This window comes from Panicum virgatum, chromosome 5K (assembly GCF_016808335.1).
Source record: "Panicum virgatum strain AP13 chromosome 5K, P.virgatum_v5, whole genome shotgun sequence".
NCBI lineage: Eukaryota > Viridiplantae > Streptophyta > Magnoliopsida > Poales > Poaceae > Panicum > Panicum virgatum.
The window spans coordinates 14,509,534-14,532,486 of NC_053140.1; the positions used below are offsets into that span (position 1 = coordinate 14,509,534).

The following is a 22,953-nucleotide window of genomic DNA, read 5'->3' on the forward strand; positions in this document are numbered from 1 at the left end:
ATCGACGACGGACGGAGGAGGTCGAGCTGGTCAGGATCCATGGCCGCCCTTCACACGCAACCACACAAGGAAGGAAAAGAGTCAGCAGCTTTGTTCAAAAAAAAAAAGAGTCAGCAGCTTTGGAAGCAGATGTCAGCGAACGGAGAAACGGACGAGAAGGATGATGCTACGAGCCTACGAGGCCCACAAGGATATAAGATTTGGCCCATCTATCTAGAGGCTACAAAAGTCAGCCCAAATCCCACTTCTAGTTGCCCCCAAGGCCCAAGTCCCCAACCCAAGGCCCAAATCCCACTTCTAGTTACCAGCTAAAAAAAGTGGTACCATATAACACTGTTTTCTCAGGTAAAAACAACAGTGGTGATAGCCAAACAATATGTTCCATTAACTGGTACAAATAGTCTGGTGAGAACACACTTAGTTTGTTTTTCTTGGGACATTGAGAGCGCACTTAGTTGGACATCTGAAAATTGCAGAGGGATGCTTTTTCCCCCCTTAAAAGGAGGTTAATGCACCCGAGAACTTGTAGGCATGTACGCATGTGAACAATCATGTTAATCCATCAAACTCGGGCTACTTTCTTCACAGCCGTTCACTCTCTATCCATCAGTGTGACTGACCTTGCAGACTCCCGCAGCAGCACAGCTTTCTTTCTTTTTTGCCCGGATTACGGTACCCCTCTCAATCTTTGTAAGTCATCTTTGTTGTTTGAAAATTCTCAGAACAAGGCAAAAAAACACCTTCGCTTTCGACAGCTGGCGTCTCACCGAGCGTCGCTGGCGCCGCCGCCGCCGCCACTGCCGCTGGAGTCCGGCTTGCTCATGGACAGCGTGAAGTAGAGCAGGATCAGCGTCCCCACGCTGGACCTGCAGAGATCAGACAAGGGCGTGCGTAAGCCAAACTACGATTTCAATTTTCAACTGAAGATATTACTGGAGATAAATCCAGTTCAGCAATCTGACAAATTCTTTCCAAGAGATCCTATGTGCTGGACAGGAACAGGAGACTTCAGGCATGAACCGAGGACGCCAGGGTCGCCGTCGCGGCACGACGCCGCCGCGCTCGGCACGGCAGCGTCGTGCTCGCCACGGCGGTTGCTCGTCAGTCGCTGTCGTTTTCAGTTTTCACCGCCATCGCCGTAGCAAAGTCGACGCTGGCCCTTCCGTCCTACGCTGTAACACAGCGACTGCAAGCATGGCCATCGCCATCGTACCTTCGCGGCGGACGAACGTGTTCTACGGGCAGCAGAATACAATGCTCTTGATGATGCTCTAGACACTGCCCCGTTTAAGGTCCGCTTCGAATTGATGGGTCGCATTTGTTGGATTTAGGCTCTGTACAGTGTACACTGTACTCGCTACTGACCCCCTGAAGATGGCACTGGGGAATTTACTGGCGTTCACTGCAACTCCGTAGCTTGCTTGTTCAGGCACTCTGTTACTCTCGACACGCTAAACTGCCCTGCCTAATCTTTTGGGTACTTCATGTGGGAGCATTAATCACCGCGACTTTGGCAGCCACCAAGCTACTACTGCCGGAAACTAATTACTGTAAGACGTACTACTGCCGCTTGCCATGTTGAGGACTTGAGGTAGCTGACATGTCAGAGCTTCTGTTTTAGTTTTTGTTTTTAAAATGAACTGTCAGACCTGTCAACTGACAACTGATGATGGGGATGGTGGTAGTTTTTCTTACAGCGTGGCGAAGAGGAAGACCACCCTCCGGGATCCAGCCACGGCGCCGGCCGCCGGCCGAACCGCCGGGACTTGCTCCCGGGCGTGCCGGCCAGCGGCGTGTGCACGACCAGCCGCGCGCTGCCGGGCGCGTCCCCGAGGTCGCCGGCCGCCACGTGCACGAACAGCTGCGGCCGCTCGCCACCGCCACCTGCAGATACATCGACGGAGGAGGTCGCGCCGGTCAGGATCCATGGCCGGTTCCAAAGATTGCATCTTTCGGCCGTGTCACAGCCAAAGTTGCACCCCAAAGAAGGCATCCGACCCATTCGTTAGAATCAGCACACACTAAACACAATGATGTCACTTGTCACTTACGCGACACATTAACTAGTAATTTGTCAGCAAAATCGCAATCAAGTTACAGGGATAATACAGAGAAAGCAAAAACAAGACAATTCAACAGAGACTAATCGTTTGGTCCGACGTACCGGCGGTGCCGTTGGCGTCGGCATCGGCCGGCTTCCTGTCGCCCTTCCGCGACAGCGACCTCACCACCTTCTGTCGCGTTCACGGCACGGGCACAAGGAAGGAAAAAAGAGTCAGCTTTGGAAGCAACGGAGCGAAAAGGATTTTTGGCGCGTTCCGCCGTGCCCGGCCGGCGTCGCGACTCGCAGCAGAGCGCGTGCTTCTCGGACGGACAGGACTTACGGGTGTCCGCGGGGGCGCGGCGGCCGCAGAGGGTGTCCGCGGGGGCGCCGTGGGCGTGCCCGGCGGGCCGGCGTCGCCGGCGAGGGACGACAGCGCGCCGACGTCGAGGGCCACGAACCCGCCGCCGGTCGCGGCGGCGGACGAGTTGGCGCCGAAGCTCGATTGCCCGACATCACCCGGCGCGACAACCTGCACGTCAGACGAATCAGAAGCTGCTATCAGTTTCACTCACCATTTGCATCGAGCAACTGCAAGAACAGAGCCAGCGCAGGGGAATTCCGCCAAGCGATCGATCTATTCTCACGCGCTTGTTACTTCCAAAATAGGTGCAAGAAAATCCAGCCGAAATTCGCTCCAAATTCCAATTCCTCGGAAGGAAAACATGGTGGCAGGCAGCCAGAGCAGAGAGAGAGCCGATTGGCTCCGACAAGATTGCAGGTGATCTAGCAGGGAGAGGGACTCACAGGGTGGTTCGTGGCGGCGTCCCCCATGCCTCTGGCCCTGCGGCGTGCCCGTGCGGCGGCGGCGGCGGCGGCGGCGGCTTCTGATTCCTCCTCGTTTGTTGCTTGCGATGCGAGCTCTGCTGGTTCGTTGGGGACGGGGAGAACGATGCCGGTGGACTAGAACCAAAACTAGGAACAGGGGGAAAGCGCTGACACTTTGCTTTTTTTCAGGGCGAGAGATTCTCCCCAAGAGCATGTGGGGGAGGTGATGATGGCGAGTACGGCTTTTTATATACCACCGGGTTTTGCTTAAAAATCCGGTTACATTTCCCAAATTACAACACGTTCTTCCTGCCACACGCGTATCTACTCTTGGTTAACTTAGTGCAGCTGAATAAATGTAATTCAAGATGAAACTATGATATTAAAATAATGTGATTTGGCCTTAAGGGGGTGTTTAGATTGAGGGACTTCAAAAAAGTCCTAGGGACTTTTTAGTATTTAGAAGTATTAAATAAATATTAATTATAAAACTAACTGCAGAACCCTGGGGCTAAACTGCGAGACGAATCTAATGATGTATCTTAATCTATGATTAGCGAATGGTTACTGTAGCATCACTGTAGCCAATCATCGATTAATTAGGCTCATTAGATTCGTCTCGCGAAAAAGCACTCAGCTGTCAAAAAACATTTATAAACAGATTTTATTTAATAATATAAAATAGTAAGATTCCTTTTGATGTGATAGGGACTTTTGGAAAAAGTCCTGGAGCCAAACAGGCCCTAAATACACCTTCCTTGTAAATTTTGAGCGATAGGCAACGATGGCTAAAATTTAAGTATATCTATTGTGCGCAACTCAAAATGGAGCTCCATGATTGGAAGGCTCACTAAAATATTTATTTGAGTAAGGTTTTGACATCATTTGCCTCCCTAGTATCTCGGAGGAGTACTGAGCAGATCTGATAAAGTATTGACATTGCTGCCAAACTATGGCTAAACTAGTTACCCACTTGATTGGCAATGTTTGACCAAACAATACTTTGCCAAGTGGCTGCTATTACTAGTAAATATTTGTCATCCAAGCCAGGGCTGCCTCCTACCCACATTATGTATTTTCCAAAGCATGAGAGTTTTATAAACTGTTTATAAGACATGCTCCTCAAAATTGTTGCTCTCTGGTAAATACATTTCAAGGTCTTTATTGGAATCTTTTGTGAGCGTGCTCTGGGCGAATTCCAAAGTCCCTCGAGGAGTGGTCCATAAAAAGCAGCGAGGCAAAATGGAATTGTTTATTCCGTCGAGGTCGTTTTCGTGAGAAAAGATTTGGCAGGCGGATATCCTCAAGCATTCGATGGCCGCGTCCTTTCGCTGCCGCCACTTGCACTTGGACGGGGCCTGTAAAATTTTTCAAAGGGAATCTTTTCACGTTTGAAGAATTAAACGTAGATTAATTATAAAATTAATTATAGAATTTTTCTGTAAACTACGAGACAAATCTAATGAAACTAATTAATTCATCATTAGAGCATGTTTACTGTAGTATTACTGTAGCAATTTAGTGTCTAACCACAACCTAGTTAGGTTCATTAGATTCGTTTCGCAATTTACAAGCAAACTGCGCAATTAGTTTTTTTTATTTCGTCTAGATTTAGTGTTCCGTACAGGTGCCACAACAAAATTTTGGAATTTTGAAAAATACAACTAAACAAGGCCTTGAGGTAGCCACCCAGGCAAGCGTGCGAGTATTTCCCCCAACTCCACCCATTTCCCTCTTTTCCCTCACGCTTTTCTTCCTAGAATCAAAAGCCAGTGGATGTTTGATTTAAAAAATGGAGCTTGTACTACTATTAGTCTACTGCTGCTGCTACAACCCTATGAATATAAATAAAGTATCTTTTTATTTTTTACCTGAAACTGTATGAATATATCCGACACTAGAAAACCAGGAGGCGCGAGGTATACAAATGGCACCAAGTGATTACGTAGGTTTTGTTATCTTGGTTGGTTTCGAGGAGAGGATTATCTTCACCTATGTTCTATCGGCACTGCTATTGCGTGGATGTCTGATCAAAAATTTTTCATCAGACAATCCGGCGCAACATTGATAATAAATAACAATTGCAACATCAGAAATCATCTCCTGCAATATAAAAAAAATATGTATAGAAATGACTCTGATATCCGATTTGAACATGAAAAATTCCCACTGCAATACATCGTGTTTAATGCAATGTCCACTGTGCAACATATAGAAATAATAATTACAACATCGGTACCAGACTCTTACAACATGGGTTAGAGTGTTCGATTTTTTCTGCGCATCGGACGCCCTAATCCTAGCATTACCGAATAATCTATTGAGGCAGCCAACTGGCCGGCAAGCGTAGCAGCAGCCAGGTTGCACTCCGGATCGGACAGCATGCGTGATCGAGTATGCCATCCGTGGACCCATAAATCAAGCAATTGAGTGGTGTTTATTTTATATTGCAAAAGGAATATAGTTTCAGTTGAAGCTGACAGCAGTGAGCAGACGATAGATGAGATGTCTGAAGATGATGATGTAGAGCTAGGCAGCTAGCCAGCAGAGCTCACCAGGGCACTCCCTACTCTGCTCCTAACCAGGGGTGGGTTAGTTATCTCACGGTATTTGCATTGCATGATGAGTAGCGTACCATACTTACGTCATGTGACAAATGCATATGTGGATCCTTTTGTTTTCATTCCCGTTTTGTTGCATCTACCTGAGGAGTAAACGAAGAGTAGAGAGGCGCATCTAGGTAGATCGCGGAGCTCAGCTTAACGCGCGCTAGCTAGTTGTCGCGGGCGGCCGGGGAGTGCGGCGCAAGCTATTTAGCGCTGAAGCGATGGGCAAGCAGCTCATGAGCTGAAGGAATGGACGCGCGGCCATGCATGCGGGGATGCTTGGCCGGTGACGGTGAGCGTGCGCGCGCGATCGACAGAAGAGGCGCCGCGCGCCACCGCTCAACAGCTGTAGTGATCGATCGACCGATGACCGATGATGATTTTAATGATATCCACAAGCGATATGATACTATATGATAATGCATGGAATATAACCGCGATTCGTGGCGGATGGGTTGGCTGGCTGGATCGATCACATCGTTTAGTATTCGGAAACGGAATGATGATCAGGTAGCTAGATAGATTAGATCATCATGCAGGGGCCGCGCACATGCATGCGCTAGCTAGCTCGATGCATGTGACCCTGATCCGTTTGGGTTTAATTTGGCGCACGAAAGTTCGCCGCACCCTGCGCCCGGCCGGATCGGCGGCGACCACGGGCTCGCGCTGACTTCTCTCGTGCCGCGCCCCTTCGCTCTCGCTCTCTCTATACTCATCTCCACGCACCTCCCGAACAATTGCTTTCTCCGCCGTGAATTGTGAGGGACAGAAAAGACGACAAGAGCGGGTGAATGGGAGCCGATCAAAAATTATCGCAATCGGAAGCTCGGCTTAAGATATCAAGTACACACCCGACCCTAGAATCCTAGGTGAAGTATGGAGTAGTTATGTATGAGCTACACCAACACAAAACACCCCTAAGAACAAGCGAGAATAAGTGCGGAAACAAACACGAAGAAACAGTGCAAGAAACAGCACAGTATATGAGCACCGGTTAAACCGACGCGTGAAGAAAATCTTCACCGGTTCAACCGACGTCACAGAGCCGGCAGCAAAGAAAAGCAAGCACCGGTTGATCCGACGTATAGGTTTGAACAGCGTCGGTTCAACCGGTGTTACTACACCGGATGATCCGGCAAAATCCAATTTAGGTGCAGTTGTCCAGAGAGACACCAAAACTGACTGTCAACGCACCGGTTGAATCGACGCGGGAAACTCAAGGATCAATGCACCGGTGAATGCAAAAATAGCAGCACCGGTTGATCCGACGCAGCTGTGATAGAAAAATCAAAACCCACGCCGGTGCAATACGCCAGAAACCCTAACTCATGAAAAACCTACTCACCGGTTGATCCGACGCAACATATCACAAGCGTCGGTTTAACCGGTTGTTGGGATCTTAGCTTCTTAGACGCCCAGACAGGGAGCATGAACAATATGAATGATGACAATAAAATTAGGTGCAGAACTCTCCAATAATGATTAGAAAATTCAACCCTTTACACTGTGGAGAGGGGGGCTATTTATGCCCTTAGCCCTCGGCTAGGTTTTCCTAAATTGCCCCCTCCCAACTCATTTACAGCTCACTCTTAGCCGGCTTCGGGGTAAAATTACAAGGTGAGAGGTTTACAAATCCGACCTTCTCACATATTCGAGAGGTGTACATATCCGACCTTCTCACATATTCACGTTTCACACACATATCTACAACCGACGAAGGTTCCAACAACCTTCGGGGACCTCCGGGAGTCAGAGCTTTGAAGGTTCCATCAACGAGCAATTAGCCGCCACCTTCGTCTCTGAAGTTGATCCCTTGACTCGAAGGTCCTGGTCTTCGAACTTGTACCTCTGAGCAACCCTTCGTCACCTTCGGCCGGACAAAGGCAATATCCTTCGTCGCCGAAGGTTTTGGTGTTTGCGCTTGCGCTTCTGGGCAGCCATCCGTCACCTTCGGCCTGCAGAAGGTGATATCCTTCGCACCGAAGGTCATGGTCTTTGAGCTTGCGCTTCTTAGTGTTCATCCGATACCTTCGGGTATGCTTGGATCCATATTGTTGGGGCCCTGCAAACAGGTTAGGGAGCATTTCCAAGGGTGAGGGCTTGACCGGAAGGTCCAATCCCCAACAGTAGCCCCTCGAGGGCGAGGTCCGAAGCCGACGGTCCGAACCCGCGTTGAAGAAGAGGGTTGCAAGTAACTTTCGGGAAGCTCCCGAGGAAAAACGTCTCCCCGAACCGTCGACTGGAACGGTCATTTTTGGTGGTTTACGTGTCGGGCTCCTATTGCTCCGCTTGGGCGGCCGACTCCTCGATTTTACCGTTGGTACTGTTGCTTTCCCTCGCCTATATAAGCGGAGGGGGGGGGGGTAAATTCTGTGCCCTCTCGAGCTTTACTTACCTTCGGCGCTTTCCACTATAAAGCGTTTCTTTCGAAGGTTCTGTTTTCGTGCGTGGTCAAGTTGGTCGGTTTCCTCGGTGTAAGTGGTTTTGCGGTTTATGGCTCGTACTAAGCAAACAGCGTGGTTGATCGAAGGTTCGTTTGAACCCTTTTTCCTAATTTGCCTTTCTTTGTTTTTGTGTAGATATGACATTCATTAAGAGGGCGGTTCTTCGTGCAGACTCTGGTCCAGCCCCCGAAGGAGAGGCGGGTGGTTCGCAGCCTTCTCAGCAGCAGCAGTCCAGCGAGAGCCTTTCGGCGGTGTCCGCGGACGTGTCAGAATTAATGGCTCCGGAGAAACGTAAGACTTTGCTTTTCGAGCCATCTATCGTTTCTCAGAGCACGATAGACTTCTATGTTTCGAAGGGCTATTTCGCCGAGGGGGTTTGTCGCCCTCCAGGGGCAGAATTGATTCCTGTACCGGAGACCGGCGAGGCTGTGGTCTTTATGAATTTTTTACAGCGGGGCTTAGGCTTCCGATGGATCCAATTGTGCCGAAGCTTTTGGAGCCATTTAACGTGAACCTACACCACTTTACCCCGAACGGAATTGTTGCATTGGCCAAGTTTCTGTGGGTGGTGCGGACCTTCGGAGGGGAAGTGTCCGTGGATGCCTTTTGTAGGCTTTTTCAGCTGCACTGCCAGCCTCGTAAGGTCTATGTAGATGATGATGCCGAGCTTAGCGAGGTTCAGAACGGCTGCTGCACCTTCGTTCCTTGCAAGCCGAACAAAAGGACCAGCCTAGAGAAGGTTATGCTCTCGACGGCTTACAAGAACAAGTGGGAAGGGAACTGGTTGGGATACTGGTTTTACGCGAAGATTGGCTTCCCTGATCCCAAATGTTCTGTCGAGGAGAAGTATCTGCTGGCTTCGGACATTGAGATGTTCGATCACGTCTATCAGCCTTCCTTCAGCAAGCGCGGGCCGGGTTTCAAATCGTGTCTGGAAGCCTTCATGATGGCTTGCCAAGTTTGTGGTGGCAGGGATGCTGTCGAGGAATTTCTGGCTGCGAAGGTTTGGCCTTTGGCTGCTGGCTGGTCTCCGTCGAGGTTCGAGCACAAGCGCTTTGCTGGTTTGAAGTATGATGTGACTTCTCCGGTTTTTGGGCTTTGGAGGCCCGAAGGTTCCAGTGACGAAGTTATTGTTGGTGAGCTGGAGCAGTAGGCTGCGGAGATACTGGGTCCATGGAACAAAAAGGAGTATCATTCTTTGGTGGAGGTGTGCGGTGGTAACCTTCATTTGAACCAGTGTTTGGCTGAGATGGGTGTGGCCTACGAGGCTCGGCCGGTGCCGGCGAACACCATTCCAAGAATGACTCCGCCGGGGAATGTTGGTTCGGAGGTTCCTGGGTCTAAGTCCAGAGGTAAGGCTAAGGTGGAGGAGGCGGGGAGCTCCGGGTTTGCTAGCACGCGAGGTCGCAGGCGCGGTCGGAAACCTTCGAGCACGAAGGTTTCTGTTGCGAGGGCTGAGAGCGCCAAGAGGAAGGCGCAAGATGAGGAGGTTTCTTCGGGCGATAGCGGTACGCCCTCATTCATGGAAGAGCTCATGGGGACGGTGGGCTGGGAGATTTTTGTTCCCGAAGGGAGGCTTTTTAGATCCCGTTATGATCTTAGCGAGAGTACGAGACCATGCTTTCCGGTTCCGGCCGTCGGGTTGAGGTTGCGAAAGCGTTGATTAACCTTCATTGTTCATCCGAAGGTACGACGAAGCACCAGAGGATTCAAAGCCTTGTCAAGACTGGGGCCAAGCCTGCGGACATCCCAAAGCCACCCGTGCCGAGGGTGACTGACTCGACGGCTGACGCCCCAAAAGGTCCGGCTCAGGTGCCGACCGCTGCACAGCCTGTTCTTGCGGTGAACATCGAAGAGGGGGAAATCTTGGTTGGTGAGACGTTGATGGCGCTCAAAGGTGGGGAGATTCCCGGAGGTTCTTCTGCTCCACCTTCGGACAAAGAGGTGGAGGCGTTGGAGGGATTGAATCTTGACGAAACTGGTAAGCTTCGCTTCTTTGTTTTTTTGAACACTTTGTTTTGAGACCTTATAAAATTCCTCTTTTATTTCCTTCGCAGCTATCTCTGCGTCGATGAGGCAACTTTTAGCTCTGATGCATGGGCCTGGGACGACTGGGATTCTTCCTCCTGATAGGGGTAGGGTGGCGTCTGATTACATTTAGCCTTCCTTCACTTTTTGTTTTTCCCGAATGTGATTTTGATTTTGATTCAGAGTTTAATGCAGCCGTGGCAGAGGCGTCTACCTCTGACGCTGCCTTCATTGTTGCTGAGTTGAGCAAGAAACTTGCCCACGCCAGCCGTACTTTGATGCAGAAGGCCAAGGCGGACGCGGACCTTCGGGTGGCGAGTGCCACCGAGAGACTGGGTCTAGCTGACAAGCTACGGTGGGCTGAGGCGGAAATTCTCGTTTTGAAGGATGAGAACCAGCAGTTGAAGGCCAAGTGTTCGAGGCTTGAGTCTGCTGCTTCGGATAACGAGAAGGTTTTAGAGAGCCTTCGGAGGACCGTTGAGGGGGATGCAAATGAGAAGGCTTCCCTCAAGGGTAGGATCACCGAGCTGGAAAGGGTTCAGGCTAAAATGATTGAACTCGAGCAGGTCTTCACCGAGGTCGCCAGACGAGCCAATGGAGTATACCAAGAGTACAAGAAGGCTCTTGCTGCCCTTGGAGCGGAGCCTTTGCCCTTGCCTGAGCCGGCCGAAGGTCCCCAAGTTTTCTTTCAGCTTTTGGACTGGTTGCTATCGGAGTTCGAGGGCCTCGGTGAGGTGATGAGCGTTGCAAATGACAACGCGGCCTCTGTTTCCTTCGAGGGGCTTGTTGGAAATCTTCTTCGCGCCGGCGCGGTTGATCTTGCCTGACTGGATGGTTTTCAGTATGTACCCTACGAAGGCTTGGCAGTGGAGGTGGCAAGAATTCAAGAGGTGAAGGCTGCCTTTTTTGAGCAGTTCTGGGAACCTTCTAGCAAGGTTGCTGTTCGGACTCTGGCGGCCGCAGCTGCTGAGGTAGGGTTGGTTCCAGCAACCTTTCATTTTTCTTTTGCTTGTTTTTGATTGGTTTCATCTATTTGGTGCAGGGGGCGACTCCTGATCAGCCTTCGGAGGACAATCGAATGTCCGAGAATCGGAGGTCTCCTTCGGGGAATGAAGCCGGTGGTTCGTCGGGGGCTCAGGTCTAGAGATTAGTTTGTAGTTTACTTTTGGTAGTTTTCTGGCACTTTGGTCTATAAATATTGCCATGGTGCAGGATGTGAACAATGTTATGGTATTGATGAGCTGGGAGGCTTTTAGCCTTGCTTGTCCTGGATGCAGCGTTGCGGAATATTTAAGCTGGTCCGGTAGAAATTCATTGTAACATGTTTTGCTCCTTTGCCAGAATGTGACCTTCGCGATTGCCTTTGTAGTGGCTTCTTATTGCGTATCCTTCGGGTTTCCTTTATGTGTGCATCCTTCGAGGTGTTGTGTTTTGTGCATCCTTCGAGGTGCTTTGTTATGTGCATCCTTCGAGGTGCTATGTTTTGTGCATCATTCGAGGTGTTTTGTTATGTGCATCCTTCGAGGTGCTATATTTTGTGCATCCTTCGAGGTGCTTTGTTATGTGCATCCTTCGAGGTGCTATGTTATGTGCATCATTCGAGGTGCTTTGTTATGGTGCTCTTTGGAGAAAAACGTCTCCCCCCTCTTTCCTTTGTTTTTTCTTCCTGAAGGATCTTTTTTGGAGGTTGCTTTCTATGAGGGAAAGCTCCTTTAGAATATCTCCACCTTTGTTAGGTTGCCAGAATTTTTCTTCGGGAGGTAATTTGCTGTTGTCCGAGGCGACGCTCGTTAGGGTTGTTGAAAAAAAAACGTCTCCCCCCTTCCTAACGAGTTGTTGCCCGGAGGCATTTTAAGAAAAGGGAGTGTTTGGTATCCCGATAGATGATTTGTTTGCTGACGAGGTAACACGCGAAAACTTTTTATTTTTTGAAAAAAATGTCTCCCCCCTTTCTTGCGCGCTGTTGCCCTCGAAGGGCTTTGTTCTTTTCGTCGCTGGGTAAATTGAATGATGTGTGCCGAGGGTTAGGATGGAAAAAACGTCTTCCCCCTTTCTGGTATCCATCCTTCGATACTTCCTTAGCTATTTTGGGTTCGGGCCTTTTGAAAGGTCGAATCCCCTTGGCGTTTTTTTTGCACTTTTTGTGTCTATTATGCCGAAGGTTTTTTGGTTTGGACCTTTAAAAGGTTGAAGCCTCTTGGCGTTCTTTTTGCTTTTATTGTGCTTATTGTGCCGAAGGTTTTTTGGTTCAGACCTTTAAAAGGTCGAAGCCCCTTGGCGTTTTGTTTGCACTTATTGTGCCTTTTTTGCCGAAGGTTTTTTGGTTCGGACCTTTAAAAGGTCGAAGCCCCATGGCATTTTGTTTGCACTTATTGTGCTTTTTTGCCGTAGGTTTTTGGTTCGGACCTTTTTAAGGTCGAAGCCCCTTGGCGTTCTTTTTGCACTTATTGTGCCTATTGTACTGAAGGTTTTTTTGTTCGAACCTTTAAAAGGTCGAAGCCCCTTGGCGTTATGTTTGCACTTATTGTGCCTATTTTGCCGAAGGTTTTTTGGTTCGGACCTTTAAAAGGTCGAAGCCCCTTGGCGTTTTGATTGCACTTATTGTGCCTTGTTTGCCGAAGGTTTTTTTGGTTCGGACCTTTTAAAAGGTCGAAGCCCCTTGGCGTTTTGTTTGCACTTATTGTGCCTTTTTTGCCGAAGGTTTTTTGGTTCGGACCTTTTTAAAGGTCGAAGCCCCTTGGCGTTTTGATAAGTATGCAAAGTTTGCGGATTCTGCATACTTTGCTAACTTACTGTTTTGTGCAGCATGTAGGTGCTTGCCGAAGCTTGCCACTTGGGATGCTTAGGCGAAGGTGACACTTTGTTTGGGGAAATTCATTGCATTGAAATTGTTTACAATGGGTCCGCCTCGTCAAAAACCTCACCTCCTGTGTGGAGTTTTCCCTTGTGAGGAAAAGAGTACGACCCGTTTGCAATGCAAAAAAAAACTGAAAATAAATTTGAAGGTCCGCAATCGCTTATAGCTTCGCGATGCGTCCTTTTACAAGTTTATATATAGTACTTTTTGAGGCTGTCCGCGTTCCAAGGATGCTGCAGCTCGTTGCCTTTGGCGTCGGACAGGTGATATGACACTGGCCTATTGCTCTTGATTACTAGGAAAGGCCCTTCCCACTTTGGTTGAAGTTTGCCGGAGGTTTCAGCATTTGGCTTCCTTTTTAGGACCCAGTCTCCGACTGCGATGCCCTTTTTCACGATTTTCTTGTCTCTCCACTTCGTGGTTTCTTGTTGATACTTTTCTAGATTTTCCTAAGCTTGTAGGATGTCTAGCTCTATGAGGTCTTTGTCATCCGAGGGTGTGCCCTCGACTTGGTGGGTCACCCTTAGGCTTCGATTTTTGAGCTCTTCTGGTGTCATTGCTTCCGCACCATATAGTAGCCTGAATGGGGTGAACTTGGTGGTTCTTAATTCTGAGGTGTTGTGGGACCAGATGACCTTCGGGAGTTCATCCGCCCATTTGCCCTTTTTCTGATCAAACAGGCAATTCTTGATGGTGCCGAATAAAATGCCATTGGCTCTTTCGACGGCCCCGTTGGATTGTGGGTGGTACACCGAGGCAAAGATTACCTTCGTGCCCAAACTGTAACAGAATTCTCTGAAGAGCTGTGAATCAAATTGTTTTCCGTTATCGACGGTGATCTCCCTTGGGACCCCGAACCTGCAGATGATGTTCTGCCAAAAGAATTTTCTGATTGTTTCTGATGTGATGTTGATGAGTGGCTTGGCTTCGATCCACTTTGTAAAGTACTCAACAGCAACTGCATCGTACTTGTAATTGCCCTGAGCTGTGGGTAGGGGTCCCACTAGATCAATTCCCCATCTTTGAAGAGGCCAGGTCGGGGGTATCAGCTGAGTTGGCTCCGAAGGATTTGAGGACCTCGGGCCAATCATTTGGCATGCTTGGCATGTTTTCACTATGTGCTGAGCGTCCTTTAGCACTGTTGGCCAGAAGAATCCTTGCCCGAAGGCTTTGGACACAAGCTGTCTGAAGCCAATGTGGGATCCGCAAAACCCGGAGTGGATTTCCTTGAGGAGCTCGATTCCTTCGGTTATCGAGATGCACTTTAACCATGGGCTGGTTCCACCTGACTTGAACAACTCTACCTCGGAGATAACATAGCCTCTCACTCTTTGGAACATTTTCTTCTCCTCTTTCTCATTTGGCAGCTCAATGTTTCCTCGAAGGTATTTCATTATAGGTGTTCTCCAATCTTCGGCTAGACCGAAGGTTCTGTGATTTCTTTGAAAAATACATCCGATGGTAATTGCTCCTTTCTTGATGCTGCCTTTGCCAGTTTGTCGGCTTCGTCGTTCATGTGCCTCGGGATATGAACGATGTCGAAGCTCTTGAAATACTTCTCCATGGATCTGATGGCATCAAGGTACTCGATAAGCTCTGGTTTTCTTGCCTCCGAGTCCTTTTCGATGTGGTCTCTGATGACCTTCGAGTCTGTTTTGACTATGAAGTTTTGATGGCCAAGGGCTTTCATTTTGCGAAGGCCCAGGAGCAAGGCTTCGTACTCGGTGGTGTTGTTGGTAGATGATTCTAGGTTGCTGAAGGTTAGTCGTGCAGCGTATCTTGTTTTTGCTCCTGAAGGAGTTTCTATGATAGCAGCAATGCCCGCTCCGTCATTGCACCAGGCCCCATCGCAGTGCACGATCCAGGTTTCAGTCGAAGGTTCCTCCTTGAAGGTTGGGGATGTCCAATCGGCAATGAAATCTGCTAGTACTTGTGATTTGATTGCTGTTCTTCTTTCGAAGTCTATGTAGAACTCCGAGAGTTCCGAAGCCCATTTGGCAATTCTGACTGAGGCCTCTCTGTTGCTGAACAAGTCATGCAAGGGTTGATCTGTGACCACGATTATCTTGTGAGCTTCGAAATAGTGTCGTAGCATCCGGGCAGACATGACCACTGCGTATGCAATTTTTTCTAGCTCTGAGTATAGGAGCTTGGAGCCTGCAAGAGCTTCAGATACGAAGTAGACGGGTAGTTGCTGCTTCTTTCCTTCAACTTCTCTCTCGAGGACGAGCGCTGCACTGACAGTGGAGTAGGATGCCGCGATGTACAGTAGCAGCACGTCCTTCGGGTCAGGTGAGGTCATTTTGACCATGTTCTGGAGATGGTTTTTGAGTTCCTGAAGGGCTTTGCTTTGTTTGTGGCCCCACTCAAATTTGTTTGCGTTGCGAAGGACCTTGAAGAATGGTAAGCTTCGGTCTGCAGAGCGGGGGATGAATCTGTTTAGGGCTGCAATCCTCCCTGTGAGTTTCTGTACGTCCCTGATGGACTTTGGCTCCTCCATGTTCCAAAGAGCTTTTACTTTGTCGGGGTTTACTTCGATGTCTTTGGTGGAGACTAGGCATCCTAGCACCTTTCCTTTGTGAACTCCGAAGATGCACTTATTGGAGTTCAAGGACAGTCCTGCTTTTCTTAAGCTTGCGAATGTTTCGGCCAGATCTGCCACATGGTTGTTTCTTATTGAACTGGTTACAACGATGTCATCAACATAAGCCAGGACATTCCTTCTAAGTTGGTGTTCTAAGACCACGGAGGACATTCTTGAAAAAGACTGTCCTATATTCTTTAACCCTTCGGGCATCCTAACAAAGCAGTAGGTGCCGAATGGTGTTATGAAGCTTGTTTTCTCTTCGTCTTCCTTTCTCATCCATATCTGATGGTATCCGGAGAAGCAATCCAGCAGAGACATGAGTTGATTGTTTGCTGCGTCATCAATGACTGTGCGATTCTTGGCAGCGGGAAGTCATCCTTTCGGTCAGGCTTTATTTAGGTCAGTGAAATCGATGCACATGTGCCATTTGCCATTCTTCTTTTTGACCGGCATGGTGTTTGCCAGCCATGTTGGGTACTTGACTTCTCTAATGACATTTGCATCTAGCAGTCTCTAGACCTCGGCCTTGACTGCTGCGACTTTTTCATCTGCCATTTTGCGAAGCTTCTGCTTCTTCGGCTTGATGTTTGGGTTGATGTCCAGGCGATGCTCAATGATGTCTCTACTGACTCCCCGAAGGTCGCTGGCGGACCATGCAAAAACATCTTGATTCTTGCGGAGGAACTCGAGAAGTTCTTTCTCCTCTTCGGGCTCTAGGTTTGCATTGATAGTCACCATTTTATCGGGGAGATGTACATCGAGGGGGACCTTCTTGACTTCACAGTCTTCTTTGAAGGTTGCTTTCTCGTTGTCCCTTTGCTGCTCTTTGAAGGTAACGGGCTTGGCTTCAGTCCGAAGATTGTGGACATTTTTCTGTCCTGGGGTGTATCCCCGCTCAATGTCCCGCGCAAGTTGCTAGTCCCCGCGGACGGTGAAGACCCCTGCGGGAGCTGGCATTTTAATGCACAAGTATAGTTGATGGACGATGGCTTCGAACTTGTTGATTGTCCCTCTTCCTAAGATTGCGCGGTATGGGTAGGGCATTTCTACCACATCGAAGGTGATGTGCTTTGTTCTTGCGTTGGCCGTGTCTCCAAAGGACATGGGGAGTGACAGTTTGCCGATTGCGTTCACTCTCTTTCCTCCGAATCCCATTAAAGGGATATCCAAAGGCTGAAGCAGGCTTCGGTTGATACCCATCTTATCGAAGGTGTCGGAAAAGATGATGTCTGCAGAACTGCCAGTGTCAACTAGTATCTTGCCGATCCTCCAGCCCTGAATGTTTGCCTCGATGATGTAACACCCTAATTTAAATTTCAGCTTTTAATAATAAATTTACTTGGTTTTATTTAATTTTCTAGGATTTAAATTGCTTAGCTTGCATTTAATCTAATTTTGTTCCACAAGTAGTTAAAATTTATTGTAGGTTCAACATGTTTGTGCATTCATGCTGGTGCATATTTTTTTAATTGGTTGAGTGCATAGGGTTTGAATTCAAATTTAGTTTGAATTCAAATAGTTTTGAGTGTGTTTGGAAAAGAAAAGAAGAGAGAAAACTAGAAATAGAAAAGGAAGACCCAAACCCAGCCCAAACCTTCTTCCCAAACCCAGCCCGGCCTGCCCTTTACCCCTTCTTGGCCCAACCCGCACCCCTTTCCCCTTCGGCCCAGCAACCCGCGCGCAGCCCAGCTAGCGCCTGCACCCCTCTCCTTCTCCCCGCACCGCATGACCCACACCCGCGCGCGGCCTAGCCCCACATGCGCGCTCCCGCGGCCTTTCCCTCCGAGGCCTGCTTCCACCGCATGCGGCACGCTCAGCCCGCTACCGCTCCACCCGCGCAGCGCACCGGCTCGCTCCTCCCTCCTCTTCCGCATCACGCGCGTCACCCCGCGTCGCACCCTAGACCCACCTGCCAGCCCCTCTCCGCGCGGAGCGCATGCCGCACCGCACGCGCTCGCTTCGCCCGCTGCGCCCCGGGCCTGCACGTCAGCGCCCGCTGCCGCGACAGCGCGCTCGCTCGCGACCCCGTCTCCACCGCTGACAGCCTGGCCCACCTGGCAGTTTCTTCTCCCCCGCGGCGCAACGCCCGCGCCATCGCCCGAGATCCCCGGCCTCGATCCCTGGCTAACCTTCCTTTCCGAGCCCACGCCGAGATCCTCGGCCAGCCCTCTTTAAACCACCCCGCGACCCCCTGCTCCCTATCCCGCACGCCAAGCGCCGCCCCAAAACCCTAACTCGCCATACCCGCCTCTGCTCCACCGCGCAGAGCTCGTGCGCCGCCGCGGCTACGCCGCCTCGCTACACCTCCGCCACCAAGAGCCCCCGCAGGAGCTCCTCCTTGGCGCCAGGAGCCTCCTCGAGCCCGAAGCCGCCGACTCCGACCCCTGCACGCACGGGAATCGTTGCGGAGGAGGAACGTCAACCACCTCTGCGCCACCCCGATTTCCGCCCTGCGCCGCCTCTCATCGACTTCTACGGCCGGCATCAGCATCGCACGAGGGTAACGAACACGCCGTGCCCGTTCCCCGGCCCCTTTCTCCTTCTGCTGCACCTAGTTGGCCTCGCCGACGAGCTAGCGCTGCCTGCACCGCCGCGAGCCCCCAACTGAGCCACAATCCTCAGACCTGAGTTCCCAGATGGATTAGCCATGCTGCATGCATGCTCCTGAGCCAAGCATCTGCCCGAATCAGTCACGAGAGCGCCAGATTGGCTTTCCCCGGCGAGCTCGCCGCCACGGAGCCGTGCTCCGGCGACCCAGCGCCGCCGCCCGCGGTCCAGCTCGCCCCTGGTCGTCCGATCTTGCGTGGACGATCCGGATTAGATCCAGGACCAATCTAATCCTGGCCCTCAGATCTAGATCCAACAGCCTCGAGCCACCCATACTGCTTCAGCCTGGACCTTTTGCTAAAGAGCCCCTGCAGTTTTCCAAAATAAACACGCGATACTTTTTAGTTCAAAAGAAATTCCAGTTTGACCCAGAATCTTGCACAAACCTCCCCAAGCTTTCTAGAAATGGAACCCGCAGTCCAGAGCTGGCGGTTTTGCATGTTAGCCCCTAGATCTAATGTTTAATTATGTTTAGGCCCTCGGTTTTTGCAGAAAACCCCCAGAAACTTAGTTTTTCTCGCAGATAAGCCCCTAGAACTTGTTTTAGGCCTAGATTTTGCGTTTTAGCTCCATTTTAGGCGTTCTTTATGTCCACGCGATTGTTGTAACGCGTAGAATAGTTCTAGCTTAGTTTTTCTTGCTGTTTTTATGCATTGTTGTTCTGTTTCTTAGTTTATGCTATTGTTGCATGTATGTTTATGTTGTGTACTGTTTTTGGCCATGTGTTCGTGAGTAGACGTTGATCCATCTGAGGAGCCCCAGTACCAGTACCCGGTGCAGCCATCGTCCGACCAGTTTGAGAAGCAGCATGAGCAGTATGAGGAAGGCAAGTATAATATGAACACCACCTATCACTTTTAAATACAATTTCATACTGCATTTTAATATTGTATGCCTATAAGGATTTCCTAGCCACATTTATCCTTTATATAATTACCTTGGGTTGCATTTTGGTTAGTTGTGCTAGGTGCCGCGCTATAACACACTTGGTCCTTTTTAATTAATTTGATTAATGGTTTATGCAACTTAATTCTGGGAGTGGCCCTCTGTGCTTCGTGCTTGGGTGGCTCACGTCTCGTTAAAATATGTTTTGTTAGAAACTTGGTTTAGGGGGCCAGCACGGTGCTTAGTGCTTGGTTGGCCACTCTCCATAAGGACCGGTTCATAGAGCGACAACCTGGGACAACAGCGCTACCACAAGAGTAGAATGAGACGGTCTTGGCGTAATAACTAGGTCTTTTTGGTTTGGAGTAACTTACCTGCGGGGCAGGGGCGGTAAGCTTCTATGGCCCTTGTGCTGAGTCGCCTCGTCTGTGCTTTGTGTCTTGACGCCCACTAGACCTGCTCCATAGTCGCCAATCCACCCTCGCGGTTACTCCTTACCAACGAGATTCTTTGTAAAGGCCTCGTAGTGAGTTTGCTAGTCATCTCACCTAAGGAAGTGGGATGAACAACTAGCGTAGCTCACGACTTGTGGGTAAAGATGTGCAACCTCTGCAGAGTGTAAAACTGGTATACTAGCCGTGCTCACGGTCATGAGCGGCCCAGATCCTCCTTTTGATTAGTGGGGTTATCTTCCTTTGACGAGGCAGGTTTCCCCGGGTGGCTTGATTTGGTTTGGTTCTCAGTAGTAACATGATTAATTTTGATTAATTACTATGTAACTGGGTTTATGGTAATTCATCCACTTGTAGTAAATAGCTTTAATAAAATTTTGCCAAGATTAAAAGCTAATGCAGTCGAGTCAGCCAACTTTAGAGCCTCATAGTTTGTGTTATACTTGTTGAGTACAAGTTGTGTACTCACTCTTGCCTACTCTACTCTTTTTCCTCTTGGGGGACATTCTACTGCTGCTCAGTTCCTGCCGACGCGAGGGAGTTCGCTCAGCGCTACCAGGACTACGAGGACTTCTAGGCATTTGTCTCCCAGTCGACGTCCCTGTGGCGCCCTGCTCAGCTTCGGAGAGTTTTTATCGTATTTGTACTTCGCTTCCGCTGTATCAGACATTTTGTCATTAATGTAATAAATAACATTCGTATTCACTTTATTATATCTTTTACGTGATATGTGCTATGATATATTGTTCATTTTGTTGTATATACGTGTGACTTGATCCTAGCACGTATATGATTGCTCGGTTTATGTCCTTTTATAAACCGGGTGTTACAGATGACAAGAGCATCTGTGTGTGGGTAGCCAATGAGGTTGACATCTTCTTCGGAGAAGGTGATCGGAGAGTGTGACCACTGGGTTCTCTTGGTTGGACCTTCGGAGACGATGCAATGGACCTGTCTGAAGTTGTCTCTGCGCTGTCTCTTGTTTTCAAATTCCAGGGCGGAACCTCCGGAGATGGGCATGATCATCCCGAAGGAAGGTAGTGCCGCGGGCTGGCTGTTTGTGGTTTGGTTTTCTTGTTTCGGTGGGTTGGCTAGGGGTGGTGGTAGTTGGTCTAGGGTTTGTTGAGCTTGGGTGGTGGGTTGACTAGGTTGCGTCTGAGGGTTTGGCTGCGGCTGCCAGTTGTGGTAGTTATAGTTGAACATGGGTGGGCGGTATGCTTGTGTAAATGTTGGGGGTGGAACGAACGAAGGTTGTGTGTACTGTATTTGTTGATGAGCTTGTGGAGTCTGAGGCCTTGTAGTGTTCCCAACTAGCTTGGCTTTTTTCTCGGACTCCATTCTGTCAAGGGTTTTTTTCTTCTCCGGGCACTGGTTTGTTCTGTGGTCGGAGTCAGACCCATGGAAGTGACAGAAGAATTTTTTGGGGTCACGCGGAGGTCCACGACCTCGGCCCCTTTCTCTGCCGCGACCTCTGCCTCGTGCCCCGGATGAAGGTTGCTTGTCGCTTGAGCGTTGGGGTTCCGACTTTGGCGGTGTTATGAAGGGATCGAAGGTTATCTGATCCTCATCTTCGTGCGAAGTTTCTAGAGGTAAGATGAGCTGGTGAGCTGGCTGCTTCTCTTGCTGCCATGTTTGCTGGTTGTATTTTTTAGCCTGACGCATGATTCTTCTTTGCTCGACCCTTCTGCGGTGGTCGGCGTCTGACTTCGCGTACTTTTCTGCTTCTGAGTAAAGCTCCTCTAGAGTCCTCGGAGGCTCTCTTATGAGGTGGGAAGCAAGCTGACCAGGCAGGAGACCCTCGATGCATTTCTCTATCGCATCTTTCTCTGGGAAGTTTGGAATTTGAGATTTCTTTTGGACGAACCTCCGAAAGTAGTCATAGAGAGGCTCGCAGTCATGCTGGGGGCATTTGAAATCTTTGACAGTGTTGGTAGTGAGCCTTCTGAAGCCCTGGTAGTCCTGGAGGAGCCTTCCTTTCAGCTGATACCAGTTGTTGATTGATTGCGGAGGCAAGTACGAATACCAGTTAGCCACATAACCTTCGCAGGCCATGATGAAGGACTTGGCCATGGTGGAGTCGTCACCTCCGGCCGAAGCAATGGTTGCTTCATAGGCCATGAGGAACTGAGTTGGATCTGTTGTAGCGTTGTACTTGGGGAGCTGTGTAGGCTTGTAGCCAAGCGGCCATGAAGTTCCCTGCAGAGCGACTGAAAGTGGCGAGGTCGGGTCAAATGGGAGGTTGACCGGCGGTGGCCTTTGGTTTTCATTGTGAGCGAAGGCTGTCTGGAGAATGACATGATTTTCTTGCTGGGAGGAGCCTTCGGGCATTTCTTGGTATGCCCTCTGCAAGCTCTCAACTTCTACCTCCATCTCTGCTAGCCTGCGCCTGGCCTCGGCCAGCTTGTTTGCTTGGTCCAGTGCCCTCTTTTTGGTGGCAAGCTGAGCTTCGATGTTCTTTTTCTTCATTTCAAGGGCCTTGAGCTTGAGTGCTGCTTCTGTGAGTTGATGAGCTTCGGTGTTTTCAGTGTTATCAATCAAGTCTCCATGAAGAGCAGCTTCGTTGGTGATGTCTTCCATTTGTGGGTTGGCTCCTTCGTGCTGCGGTTGAGGGCCATCGAGGATGCGGCCAGGCTCAGTGGAAGTGCTTGTGGTGCCGGCGGTGGCTTTCTTCTTCGCTGGGGCCATCGTGGGTTGTCTTTCGTGCTAGAACGGTGGGCGCCGCTGTTGGGATCTTAGCTTCTTAGACGCCCAGACAGCGACCATGAACAGTATGAATGATGACAAAGAAAGTAGGTGCCGAACTCTCCAATAATGATTAGAAAATTTAACCCTTTACACTGTGGAGAGGGGGGCTATTTATACCCTTAGCCCTCGGCTAGATTTTCCTAAATTGCCCCCTCCCAACTCATTTACAGCTCACTCTTAGCCGGCTTCGGGGTAAAATTACAAGGTGAGATGTTTACAAATCTGACCTTCTCACGTATTCGAGAGGTGTACAAATCCGACCTTCTCACATATTCACGTTTCACACACATATCTACAACCGACGAAGGTTCCAACAACCTTCGGGGACCTCCGGGAGTCAGAGCCTTGAAGGTTCCATCAACGAGCAATCGGCCGCCACCTTCGTCTCCGAAGTTGATCCCTTGACTCGAAGGTCCTGGTCTTCGAACTTGTGCTTCTGAGCAACCCTTCGTCACCTTTGGTCGGACGAAGGCGATATCCTTCGTCGCCGAAGGTTTTGGTGTTTGCGCTTGCGCTTCAAGGTAGCCATCCGTCACCTTCGGCCTGCAGATGGTGATATCCTTCGCACCGAAGGTCATGGTCTTTGAGCTTTCGCTTCTTAGTGTTCATCCGATACCTTCGGATATGCTTGGCTCCATCTCGTTGGGGCCCTGCAAACAGTTTAGGGTGCATTTCCGAGGGTGAGGGCTTGACCCGAAGTTCCAATCCCCAACACCGGTGATAGGAAGAAATATGCCCGTGCCCAGAAACGATTTTTTAGCCCGTGACTCTTGGAAAACTCGTTGATCGAAGGGCCAAATCAAGTCCAAATCACACCAAATTTTGTAGGCATGATCACAAAGGACTTGTGAACATGTCCACCGAAGGAATCGA

General features: G+C 49.8%; 1 pseudogene; it reads right to left on the reverse strand.

Annotated features, from left to right (window-relative positions):
• Nucleotides 1-346: 346 nt before the first annotated feature.
• Nucleotides 347-3,210, reverse strand: LOC120706537 (annotated as a pseudogene).
• Between the last annotated feature and the right edge of the window lie 19,743 nt (nucleotides 3,211-22,953).